This window comes from Balaenoptera physalus, assembly GCF_965194825.1.
Source record: "Balaenoptera physalus genome assembly, chromosome: 20".
In the NCBI taxonomy this organism is placed as follows: Eukaryota; Metazoa; Chordata; class Mammalia; order Artiodactyla; family Balaenopteridae; genus Balaenoptera; species Balaenoptera physalus.
Window position 1 is genome coordinate 57,057,567 of NC_138901.1, and position 14,042 is coordinate 57,071,608.

Consider the following 14,042-nt stretch of genomic DNA (forward strand, 5'->3'; position numbering starts at 1 on the left):
CGATGTCAAGGCAGGAGGGAAACTTTTTGGAGGATGGGAATATTCTATCTCTGGATCACGGTGCCAGTTACACTACTATTTACATTCGTCTAAATCCATCGAACTGTACACTTGAAAGGGGTGAATTTTACTGTACGCAAAATGTAACTCAATAAACTAATTTTAAAAAATAATCAAGGGGGCTTCCTTGGTGGCGCAGTGGTTGAGAGTCTGCCTTCCAATGCAGGGGACACGAGTCCAAGCCCTGGTCTGGGAAGATCCCACATGCCGTGGAGCAACTAGGCCCGTGAGCCACAACTACTGAGCCTGCGCGTCTGGAGCCTGTGCTCCGCAACAAGAGGGCCGCGATAGTGAGAGGCCCGCGCACCGCGATGAAGAGTGGCCCCTGCTTGCCGCAACTAGAGAAAGCCCTCGCACAGAACGAAGACCCAACACAGCCAAAAATAAATTAAAAAAAAAAAATTAAAAACAAAACAAAAAAACCTTAAAAAAAAAAAAAAAATCAAGGGAGGGCTTCCCTGGTGGTGCAGTGGTTGAGAATCTGCCTGCCAATGCAGGGGACACGGGTTCGAGCCCTGGTCTGGGAAGATCCCACATGCCGTGGAGCAACTAGGCCCATGAGCCACAACTACTGAGCCTGCGCGTCTGGAGCTTGTGCTCCACAACAAGAGAGGCCGCGACAGTGAGAGGCCCGTGCACCGCGATGAAGAGTGGCCCCCGCTCGCCGCAACTAGAGAAAGCCCACGCATAGAAACGAAGACCCAACACAGCCAAAAATAAAAATAAATAAAATTGTTATTTAAAAAACAAAAAAACAAAAAAACAAACAAACAAGGGAGATATCTTAGGCCTCCTTAGATAAACATCATTTAAAAAAATATAATTAAACATCTATTCCTTAGATTTACAATAAACATGTTAAATTAAACGTTACTTCCTCATGAAATGCTGATTTACACTCTTCACTTGCCCATTCTTTCACCCATGACTTCAGGACTCTTCTCACCTTTCCAATGTTATTTTTTTCAGTGTATAAATATTTACTTTAAGTAGAAAAAAATGAGTAGTCAGTATTCGGATGCTACCACAGAGTTTTTGAACTGTGATTTATTGCAGGTAAATTATATCTTAATAATGTTGATTTTCAAAACTGAAAAAAGGGATAACTTACTAAAATCAAGAACTCATATTTTGGGGCTTCCCTGGTGGCGCAGTGGTTGAGAATCTGCCTGCCAGTGCAGTGCACAGGGGTTTGAGCCCTGGTCCGGGAAGATCCCACATGCCACGGAGCAACTAAGCCCGTGTGCCACAACTACTGAGCCTGCAAGCCACAATCACTGAAGCCTGTGCACCCAGAGCCTGTGCTCCACAACAAGCCACCGCAATGAGAAGCCCGCGCACCACAATGAAGAGTAACCCCCGCTCACCACAACTTAGAGAAAGCCCGTGCGCAGCAACAAAGACCCAACACAGCCAAAAATAAATTAAATTTTAAAAAAGAACTCATATTTTTTGCTCAATATTATGAGCACTCAGTAAGAACTCACCCAGTTTTCCAATTTTAATAAACTCAAACTAAACTAGGAAAACAAGGTGAAAAGAGGTCGCACGTGGGGAAGCTGGGGAGAAAGTTCCTAATGCTGATTTCCAGCAGTGAAGTCTCCCTCATGTACACACCGAGGAGCTGCCTCCCCACCCCAGTTCTCCCCTTCACCATTTCCAAAGTGTCCTTCAAACCACCCCCCAACCCGGCCACCAAAATGTAAATATGCTATCTCATATTTTCTAAAAGCCTTGCTCTGCACAGGAAATGCATGGCTAGTTTGGTATGGCTAAGGTATCGTGGCGTCATAACAGATATGCATTCCATTAAGGGTCTGCCTCAGATGCCACTAAACCCCAAAGGGTTCAAGAGGGAGGTGAAAAACATGAGTCCTGGAGGAAGCAAAGGCATTCTGTGAAAAACAGCCTCTTAGCACCCCTCACACAGTCATGTATAAAGTCACTCACCACATTTACAAATTATCAAAACACTGGCTAAACCAAAACAACTCTGGACACGGGTCTAACATTTGTAACTGAGTATATGCAGACAACAGAGTAGAACATGAAATTGGAAATGAGGATGGTGACACAAATGCCAGCAACGCCCTCTAGCTTAAAAGCTGATCTTGTATCACCGAACTTAATGAGGTAACAATTTAAATTCCATCAGACTACCATGCAAATCTTTAAGAGGCTGCTGGTGAGCATTGAACAATTTCTTCCATAGAGAACTTGTTAATTACTTAAGCGTCACAAAATAAAAATCACTATTTGCTTGTTTGGTTAGTTTTATTTTATGGCGGGAGAGAAAGTTTTGTTTTGTTTTTTAACGTGAGAAAAAACTTCTCCTCCTTTTCAGATGGGCTCTTGTGATATAAGTATTACTTTTATACAAACAACCAGTTTACACAAATAATATGGTTGTGGCATTGAGAGATGTTGACCAGTGGCCCCCAACTTCAGGAGAACCAAGGTGGTGTTTTTTCAGAACCTGAAGAACGTGGTCTGGGCACGTCCAAAGGACTGAGAGTCGGTGCTATGGGAACAGAAGACGGATTCCCAGAAACAGCCCAGTGGAGCTGAGTAGTCTTAGAGTTTATCAAGTAGATCCGTTAGCTTCAAGCTAAACGGTAATTTAAAGGGAGGATCTGTGTTTACGTTCTCGTAAAATAAAACTACTACAGAGAGTAGTAGGCCATGATACACTGCAGTCTGATTTCAACCTCTAAGTTGTAAGCAAAACTACTCCCTTATCTTCAAGAGATACAACATCCTGGGGTAACAGCTGTTCAGAGTGGCAACTATCAACACCTTTATTCCCTTCCACCAACAGGTTCTCACTTATCATTGCCCTTGCATTGTCAGAATGCAATACTGGAAGAATACCTAAAACCTCTGACAGCCCATAATTTTGTTTATGAGAGGAAGTCCTTTTTGGCTCTGTAATTGTAAAACGTTTTCATTTTTAGATTTACAAGCACCGATGAGAATGGTCAATCCAATGAATCTCTTCATTTCTACACTGTCTACTTCCTTCCAATCACTTTCATATACAATTCTGCCTTCAGCACTTGTCCCCTTACAAACCATGCTGCATAAGTGCTGGTCCACAAACATTACACAAGATGAAAGAACACTGTCACACGGCCGTTTAGTAAAACCAGCGGTCCAGATTCTTATTACAAAATTCTGAGTTAGGAAATCCTTCCTGCTGAATGACTAAATGGATGCCAATGACGTACCTCCTTTTTGTCTTTAGAAATAGATTGTTCTTGAGTTTGAGAAAATTCTAGGCTACTGCATTTGAAGACTCAACCTGAGACTTACAGAACCAATTTCACCGTCATCAGAGTCTACAACGCTGCCTGTCTCTTTGCATTCATCTTCTGATTCATCTAATATTTGTGAAATGTGTTCCTCCGTCACTTTACTTCTCTTTGTCATTAAGGTGAAAACTTCTGATTTTTTCAACTATGTTCACTGAAATCTAAAAGCAGACTACAAAAATGCTGTCTGTAGCATTCTTTCATACCTTCTTGAAAGATAATGCAATTCTTTGGGCAATACAATAAGCAAACGAAAGGATGATGCAACAGTCACTGTTACAGCACCCTTCTAGGCAATTCCATTAGTCTTATTATTTTAGTCTTTTTTTTAAAAATAAATAAATAAATAAATTTATTTATTTATCGGCTGCGTTGGGTCTTCATTGCTGCGCATGGGCTTTCTCTGGTTGCGGCGAGTGGGGGTTACTCTTTGTTGCAGTGCATGGGCTTCTCATCGCGGTGGCTTCTCTTGCTGCGGAGCACGGGCTCTAGGTGCGCCCATGGGCTCAGGAGTTGTGGCACGTGGGCTCAGTAGTTGTGGTGTGCGGGCTCTACAGCGCAGGCTCAGTAGTTGTGGCGCACGGGCTTAGCTGCTCCGCGGCATGTGGGATCCTCCCGGACCAGGGCTCGAACCCGTGTCCCCTGCGTTGGTAGGCGGATTCTTAACCACTGTGCCACCAGGGAAGCCCCTATTTTAGTCTTTTTAAACATTGTTGGGAATAACTGATGAGTAATGATGAATCAATTCCAAGGATGATGAAATAGCAAAATGTTACAAAATACAGAAAAAAATAAGATCACTAAAACCCTTAATTTTTCTTAGATTTATAAAATGGCCCAAAGGACTCATATGGTAATTATGAGAGAAAATGAGTTTTATGCTATTTTTAAAATAAATCATTTCTGTTCTTGTTTTGTGGAAGACCCTTAAGAAACAATAAAGTTCAAAAACTATCAGTCCTTACAAATCGTTAGAACTGCTCAAAAAAGAAACTCAAAAACTAAAATCAGGTCCTGATGTTATAATGAGGAGTAAAATTCTTTACAAATTTTAAACAGCTGTATCATCTATACACTACTTCATTGAGTTAATAAAAAAATTACTATTTTAAGAGACAGTAGTCAAGACAATGTTATTACTTCAAAGCTGCAAAGATTACACTGCCAACACAACTGCTCAAACAGATACTTTTTCAAACTTCTCATTTTAACCCTGCAGAAATGTTAATCAAAATCATATCATATCACCTAATTCTTACTGAGTATTTCACTTAAAAATTCATTATACAGTAATACAAACGTTCAGCTTTCAATAACTTGTCTAATTTATTATGTATTTATCTACATGCTGTTTAAGCTTTCAACTTCTTATACTATTTCCTATCCCCTTTTCTTTACCACTCTACATTAGAAGTTCAAAATTCATTAAACAAAAGAAATTCTTTATTTGGGCAAAAGGACAAAGTTATCACACTGGTAATGTTGAACTGTAATAACTTTAAAATTTTAAATTGAACACTATCCATTTTATATTTGGTGAACTTATTTTTCCTTTACTTCATGAGAAAATATAAACTAAAAAGAAGTTAGATTCAAAGGAGAAAAAAAAAACAAAACAAAGTTTTTTAGTTCTTCTGAACTAAAAACACGGGCTTCTGAACAGGTAACCTAAAAAGAAATGTCCCCAAATAATTTAGACATGTGACCACTTACCTGGATAAACAAAGTCACCAACATACAACGTCTAATTTGCTCATCAGTTCCCTAGCCAAATCGGTTCCCTTTCCTTTTTGTAACTGGCATCCATAGTTGCTCTAACCATTACAGCTAGTGCCAGAGAAATATCTTTTGGCTAAAGGAAAAGGGCCAGGCAAAAAACTAATGAAAAAAGAGGTTGGAATGAGAAAGCCTACATGTGGGAGAAGGCAGAGTGGACTGGGGGTGTCCCTCTGGCCCTGTCCTGACCCCAAAAGAAACCAGTAACTCTGAAAACAACCTACTTAGTAACTAATAAATCTTGGTTCTATTTTTAAAACACTTTAATAAAAAAAACCTTATAAAGTTGAAAATTATCAACTCTCTATGCTAAGTGATACTCATGTTCAGCTATTTTACGAAATCTACCCAAGTATCAATACTTTGACAACAGAAAAAAGCAAAATTTCTGAACCAGAAAGAAATACTTTACTGAATATCCTCCAAATGGTCTAGGATTTAAATATTCCCCTTAATGTTGAACATCCTGGCAAATTAGGTAAGAGGCAGGCCAGGGGATGTGAAATCACTTCAGTGTTAGTCTCGGGGTGGGGTCAGGGGAGAAAATAAAATATATAGGTTGAAAAGCTTTTCCATCACATACATAATAAATACTCTTTCAGAATTAACATTTTTATTAACATACAAATCTAAAGTGGAAAACAAGCAGAGTTTTACTTTTAAATGGGTTGGGTCCTCTCATCTTTTAGACATGATGTGAAGAAACTTGTGAAGATGCCCACACTGTATTTGATTCCCATATAGGTTAGATTATGGTACTCAGAATATTCAACCAGGATTTCGCCAATAAAAACAAAAACAAAGGAAAAGCAAATAACAGGACAAGTACATTATGTATTAATGATAGAGGATGCATTTTGATGCCATGCACATTGCTTCCCAATCCAAGGACAACTAAGACAGCACGTTACTGCAAGAGTCTGAACAGCAAAGATGGCTAGAATCCTCTCTCTTATGTAAAACAGAAACTGTAAAGAATTTCACTCAAAAGGTGCAATAGGACAACTTGGATATTTTGATACTATCAAGAAAATAAGAAGAAAATTATCTTACTTAAAGAATTTTATTCTTTCTGAATCAACATTGACTTTCTGGAACTTTTTTGGTGGGTGGTTATGACATATCCATAGTTATTAAACCTAGATTGTTAGCAACTTACTACAGGGACAATGCAGGTTTGTTTCATGCTCTGAAAATACTTTCCCCCTTCCTAATTTGGTATTTAAAGTTGTTATAAGATCTGTAATTTACCTGAACACATGTTAGTACAGATAGCGTGCTATGGATGTGTATTAGTTTGCTCCAGGAAAAATCTCCACTCTGGAGGCAGCTATTTGCCCTAAATGGGAAAACCCATTCGTGAAGTAATTAGTTAGGATTTAATCCCAAGGCCAGATGGCTATTTTAAATGCTTCAGCTATCTTAATCTCCAGATTACACCAGAAGCTTTGTAAAATGAGTTTTCTTGTGAACTAAGTGGCCCTGTTACTTAGTGTAACGGATGTTAGAAATTCCTGGGGAAAAATGAGTGACATTAATAGCCTGGACTGATTGGAAATACACAGACGTCCGCCAGCCAGTCTGGTGTGGGCCAGGTGTCAAGGCTGCAGCAAGCCCCAGGGGCTGCAGGGTTGGGAGGGCAGCCGCGGGTTTGGAGGATGGGGGTTGCGTGGTGCAGACCACGTTCTGTCTCTAATACTGTCACATTTGCCTCGGTAAATCTTTACAGAAAGCCTCGGTGAGACGACACAAGACAGAGCAGCAACTGTGTTCAATTTACCCACAAAACTGATTTTGGTGCCTGCTCGATAATACACATGAGGGTGCAGAATTCTGACTCACTTTCATTGTAACCTGGTAGCCGAGGGGTAAGGAGGCACCTGGAGGCTTTATCTAGCTTCAATGATTAGAGGCTAATTAGCTACCACAAGCTACATAAAACGGAATTGCCAAATTGGCTTAAATCTTTGCAAAGGAAAAAAAAAAAAAGAAGAAAAAAAGGAAAAGATTTGTGCAGATATGGAAAGTGATCCCTACTAAAACTTTCTAAGACGAGACGTATCTGCTGATACAATCATTTTGAAATTGAACTCCCTGTTTCTACAGTTTCACTACAAGACATTCATTTTACATAAATCTCCTCCATCTGGAACGCATTTCACTTGTCCATAAACAGAGAGCTGGACTAACTGTGAACGATTATTTTCATAAGGGCAATACTCTCCTAAAGAATCCCCTTCAATACAAACCATGCGCTACTCACCTTTGAAAGAAAAGATATTCTTCAGGAAATTACTTGTCTATATCAGATCAAAGAAATGGAAACAAGTGGATTCTAAAATTTACAGAGTTTATAGTTTCTAATATTTTCACCGCAGGCATGTGGCTTGTAAATAATGACTACACGGAATTCCACTGTACGCACAACTCATCTTTTAACGTCATGTCACTCTTTCCATCTGATGTCCAACCCCAATCCCAGCCCCAACCCCAGGCTGGCCTGGCTGTGGGGCCAGCAACTCCCACGTACCTTCTGCCCACACTTCTAAAACTGGGGCATACACACTATGGAAAACAGGGTGGATATTCCTCAAAAAGGCAAAAATAGTTACCATATGATCCAGCAATCCCACTCCTGGGCATATATCCGGGAAAGACGAAAACTCTAGTTTGAAAAGATACGTGCACCCCAATGTTCATAGCAACACTATTTACAATAGCCAAGACATGGAAGCAACCTAAGTGTCCAGCAACAGATGAATGGATAAAAAGATGTGGTACATATTTATACAACAGAATACTACTCATCCATAAAAAAGAATGAAATATTGCCATTTGCAGCAACATGGATGGACCTAGAGATTATCATACTGAGTGACGTAAGTCAGACAGAGAAAGACACATTACACGATGTTGCTTATATGCAGAATGTAAAAAATAATACAAATGAATTTATTTACAAAACAGAAACAGACTCACAGACACAGAAAACAAACTTACGGTTACCAAAGGGGAAGGGTGGGGAGGGATAAATTAGGAGTATGGGACTAACAGATACACACTACTACATATAAAACAGATAAGCAACAAGGATTTACTGTATAGCACAGGGAATGATATTCAATATCTTGTAATAACCTATAATGGAAAAGAATCTGAAAAAAAAATGTATAACTGAATCACTTTGCTGTACACCTGAAACTAACACGATATTGTAAATCAACTATGCTTCAATTAAAAAAAAAAAAAAAACCAAAAAACTGGGGCATGCATATTCTCAGACAGCCTGGCACGTGCAACACTCCCTGAGCTCAACTGTACATGATGGCAAGTCATCAAAAACACGTTAAAGGTAAAACCCAACTGAAGGCGAGCTCTGTGAGGCTGCAGACCTTTGTTTTGTGCACTGATACATTCCCAGGGCATAGAAGAGTGTCAAGCGCTTAGTAGGCAACCACACTGTAACAATGGATTCCATAAATACATACACCTACTATGTACTTACACGTGGGAGGCAGAGGCAACTAAGGATCCAGAGAGCAAGGTGGATGGGGTCCCTACCGCCAGAGATCTTACGTGCTAGCAGGGGAGAGATCACAGATAAGCAGAGCGCCGACTACAGACTGTGCTAAGCGCTACAAGGGAAATCAGCAGGACACTGGGGGAGAGGACATAGAGGAAACCTCCTCAGACCAGGTTTGAGACGAACAAGGAGTTTAGGGAAGGGAGAAGGAGAAACGTGGACAGATGTGAAACACGTTCTGGAGGCAGAACCACAAAATTCACTCCTGGCTTGGACATGGGCCATGAGAAAAAGGCTCAAGCAAGGATGATTCCTAGGCATTTTGTTTTTCTAGGTTTTGTTGTTTTTATTTTAAGTTTAAGCAACCGGGTGACTTGATGGTACCACTTATTGACACCAGACTTAAAAAAAGAAATTTTGAATGAAAAAAAAAAAAGTTCCATTTGTTAATTCAAGAAATCCATTAGACATCCAATGGAGATAACACGTAAGCAGCACAGTGCCTGGCAAAGAATAGGTGCTTAACAGTTAACTGAAATGCACAACAAAAAATCTAAATTAATAAAATTTAATTTAAAAATGAGTCTACACTGGCTACTCTCTAACCCCCTGAGAACCAGTGTCGGCAACACCCACAGGAAACTGCTAAAGGGTGTTTTAACTGAACACGAGTCAGTCAATGGAACTAATTACTTCGCTATTTTTTATGGACCCGCTAAAATCAACTTCTTGTTGTACTGTGCAGTTAATGCCTTATGATAATAGTAGCTAGCTACTAAACTCTTTAAAAAAATACTGTACGTATCAATATAAAGTTGACTTTTTCTAAGAATTAAAGCCCAAAGTCAATATTAAAGATACTTGTTTCTTGGCTGAATGAATAGCTAAGAACACTGCCTTAATCAAAAATCTTTTCTAAAAAGATTAGCTTTTATACTACAAAGCTACAGTAATCAAGACAGTATGGTACTGGAACAAAAACAGAAATATAGATCAATGGTACAGGATAGAAAGGCCAGAGATAAACCCATGCACCTATGGTCACCTAATCTATGACAAAGGAGGCAAGAATATACAATGGAGAAAAGACAGTCTCTTCAATAAGCAGTGCAGCGGAAAACTGAACAGCTACATGTAAAAGAATGAAATTAGAACACTCCCTAACACCATACACAAAAATAAACTCAAAATGGATTAAAGACTTAAATATAACACCGGATACTATAAAACTCTTAGAGGAAAACATAGGAAAAATACTCTTTGACATAAATCACAGCAAGATCTTTTTTGACCCACTTCCTAGAGTAATGAAAATAAAAAAAAAAATAAACAAGTGGGACCTAATTAAACTTAAAAGCTTTTGCACGGCCAAGGAAAACATAAACAAAAAGACAACATTCAGAATGGGAGAAAATTTCACAAACGAAGCAACTGACAAAGGATTGATCCCCAAAATATACAAACAGCTCATGCAGCTCAATATCAAAAAAAACAAAAAACCCAATCCAAAAATGGGCAGAAGACCTAAACAGACATTTCTCCAAAGAAGACATACACATGGCCAAGAGGCACATGAAAAGATGCTCAACATCACTAATTACTAGAGAAATGCAAATCAAAACTACAGTGAGGTATCACCTCACACCTGTCAAAATGGCCATCATCAAAAAATCTACAAACGATAAATGCTGGAGAGGGTGTGGAGAAAAGGGAACCCTCTTGCACTGTTGGTGGGAATGTAAATTGATACAGCCACTGTGGAGAACAGTATGGAGGTTCCTTAAAAAACTAAAAATAGAACTACCATATGAATCAAATTAGAACACTCCCTAACACCATACACAAAAATAAACTCAAAATGGATTAAAGACCTAAATATAAGGCCAGACACTATAAAACTCGTAGAGGAAAACATAGGCAGAACACTCTATGACATAAATCACAGTAAGATCCTATTTGACCCACCTCCTAGAGTAATGGAAATAAAAACAAAAATAAACAAATGGGACCTAATGAAACTTAAAAGCTTTTGCACAGCAAAGGAAAACATAAACAAGACGAAAAGACAACCCTCAGAATGGGAGAAAATATTTGCAAATGAAGCAACTGACAAAGGATTAATTTCCAAAATTTACAAGCAGCTCATGCAGCTCAATATCAAAAAAACAAACAACCCAATCCAAAAATGGGCAGAAGACCTAAACAGACATTTCTCCAAAGAAGATATACAGATTGCCAACAAACACATGAAAGGATGCTCAACATCACTAACCATTAGAGAAATGCAAATCAAAACTACAATGAGGTATCACCTCACACCAGTCAGAATGGCCATCATCAAAAAATCCACAAACGATAAATGCTGGAGAGGGTGTGGAGAAAAGGGAACCCTCTTGCACTGTTGGTGGGAATGCAAATTGATACAGCCACTATGGAGAACAGTATGGAGGTTCCTTAAAAGACTAAAAATAGAACTACCATATGACCCAGCAATCCCACTACTGGGCATATACCCTGAGAAAACCATAATTCAAAAAGACACATGCACCCCAATGTTCACTGCAGCAGTATTTACAATAGCCAGGACATGGAAACAACCTAAATGTCCATCGACAGAGGAATGGATAAAGAAGATGTGGTACATATATACAATGGAATATTACTCAGCCATAAAAAGGAACGAAATTGGGTCATTTGTAGAGATGTGGATGGTCCTAGAGTCTGTCATACAGAGTGAAGTAAGTCAGAAAGAGAAAAGCAAATATCGTATATTAACGCATATATGTGGAATCTAGAAAAATGGTACAGATGAACCTATTTGCAGGGCAGGAATAGAGACACAGACGTAGAGAACAGACATGTGGACACAGGGGCGTATGGGGAGGGTGGGACGAATTGGGAGATTAGGATTGACATATATACACTACCCATGTGTAAAATAGATAGCTAGCGGGAACCTGCTGTATAGCACAGGGAGCTCAGCTCAGTGCTCTGTGATGACCTAGATGGGTGGGATGGGGGTGGAGGTGGGAGGGAGGTCCCAGAGGGAGGGGATATATGTATGCCCATGGCTGATTCACTTCGTCGTGCAGCAGGAACTAACACAGCATCGTGAAGCAATTATACTCCAAAAAAAAAAAAAAAAAGACTAGCTTTTACTATATTAGATTGAGCATACTTAATGATGATTATTCAGTAGTACAAGCACTTTGGAAGGTGGAACCTCAGCTGAATCAGGGTTTGTTGAGAATTCACACTGAATGGGTGGTTCTTGCTAGAATCAATCTTGCTAGGAAACAATCTAAGAAATTCTTCCCACCAGTAGAATGTAAAAGAAGTTCCCACCAGAATTATTTTATCAACCTTTGGAACAGGAGGCATCAATAACAAGCATTAAGGAGACTTAAGTATAGTAATTGCTCTGCAAATGAATTTCAAAAAGTGATCAGCTTAATTTAGACTACAATTTAAAGGAACAAACTAGAGCAGAGCTTCTCAACCTCCATATAACTGACATTTGGGGATAATTCTGTTGTGGGGCCTGTCCTGTACATTGTAGGATGTTTAGCAACACCCTGGCCTTCACCCACAAGACGTCACATGTGGGATCCCCAGGGGACCCCAAATTGAGAACCACTGATCTAGAGTAATGCAAATTATGGATTATAACCTATATATGTCAATACGGAAATCTAATGATCTCTGGTAGCCAACTTCCAAGATGGCCTCAATAACCCCCCCTCCCCACCTTCTGGTACTCAGGTCGCCTGCTCTGGGGGATGCCGGCTGCCATGCCGTGAGCAAGCGTCCCTGCAGAGAGGCCACTGAGGTGCGCAACTGAGGCTTCTTGCCAAAAGCTACCCAAGTAAGCTGGCAAGCTCCACCAGCCTCAGCAGGCCTTCAGATGCCTCGGCACTAGCCAATCACACAGTAATGACAACCTCGTGGGAGACCACAGGCCAGAACCAGCACTCAGAAACGCTGAGACGATAAACGTTTTATGTCACTAGGTCTTAGGGGAATTTGTTACATAGCAACACGTCTATCTGTCCCAAACACTAAAACCTCAGTAGATGACTCTTTACCACTTAGTAACGGAATCACTACATTCTTTACCAAAGGACATACATGACTGGTTAGTAGCAATTTATCTTTTCTAGGCAAAAATGAGACAAATGGGTACAAAAGTGTTTTTCTTGAATTTAGAGTGTGGTTTGGGGGGAGGGTAGAAATCAGAATAGACTGGTAACTTGATTTATGTGGTAAAATAAAACATTTTCCACTAAGAAGTCCTTGAAAATCTTCACGGAGATTCACATACCAAAGCTGGTAGCTCACTGTGTCTCCCACCCCATGACACAGCCACTAAACACAGGGCTTTCAGGAGGAAGAATTTCAGATTTAATTGTGGCTCCAGCTCAGTGCTCATGACCCACAGAATGACAGAAACTCAAAAAGCAGCTCAGTTTCCCCAGATCCAAAAGTCACAGCCATGCTTCCTACCGACACGGGCACATTTGTTATCCCACTTTGTACAGAAAAAGCTAAAATAATTACTAAATGAACTTGGATTAAGCAAATCTTCAGATTTTATCTTACTGGGAATAAACAATATTCCAAGCAAATAGTCCCATACTTCTTACATAACTTGGAAAGTCTCTTGCACTTAAACTACCCCTGAGGGTGTTATGGGCTGAATCGTCTCCCACCCCCAAATTCATACGTTGAAGTCCTAACCTCTAGTAGCTCAGAGCATGACTATGTTTAAAGAAACGGTCTTCACAGACGTAATTAAGCTAAAATGAGGTCACTAGGGTGGGCCGGATCCAATATGACTGGGGTCTTATGAGAGAAGAACAGACACAGACATGCAGAGAGGACCATGTGAATTCACAGCAGACGGCCATCCACAAGCCAAGGAGAGAGGCCTCGGAAGAAACCAACCCTGCCAACACCTTGATCCCAGACTTCCTCCAAATGTGAGAAAATACATGCCTATTGCTTAAGCCACCCAGTCTGTGGTGCTCTGTTTTGGCAGCCCGGGCAAAGGCATAGAGAGGGTTATCTAGCTACCTTTGTATTTCCTGGGGCCTCTGTGATCTGGTGGCTTCTCCTGATCACAGAGACCACATCATCAGGAGATTAACGTGCGGACCCAGAGTAAAGAATGTCACAGTGAACCCGATTTCCAGAAACTGCCCATCAAGGGATTGTTAGAATTGAAGTCTCTGATTCTGGCCTTCTTAACTTTAACTAAGACGTCTAATATCAGAGGAGGGAGGAAAAACATAGAATTAACTCGAATGACTTAAGTAGAGATAACAGAAGTTGAATGATTTGCTATGAAAGTGTCGACTCTGAGCAGCTGGAAA

The 14,042-nt window shown here is 40.0% G+C and overlaps 1 protein-coding gene across 7 annotated transcripts in view; it reads right to left on the reverse strand.

The window, feature by feature from the left end:
- Nucleotides 1-14,042, reverse strand: part of MYH10 (myosin heavy chain 10) — a 138,186-nt gene that overhangs the window by 66,930 nt on the left and 57,214 nt on the right. The window lies entirely within an intron of this gene.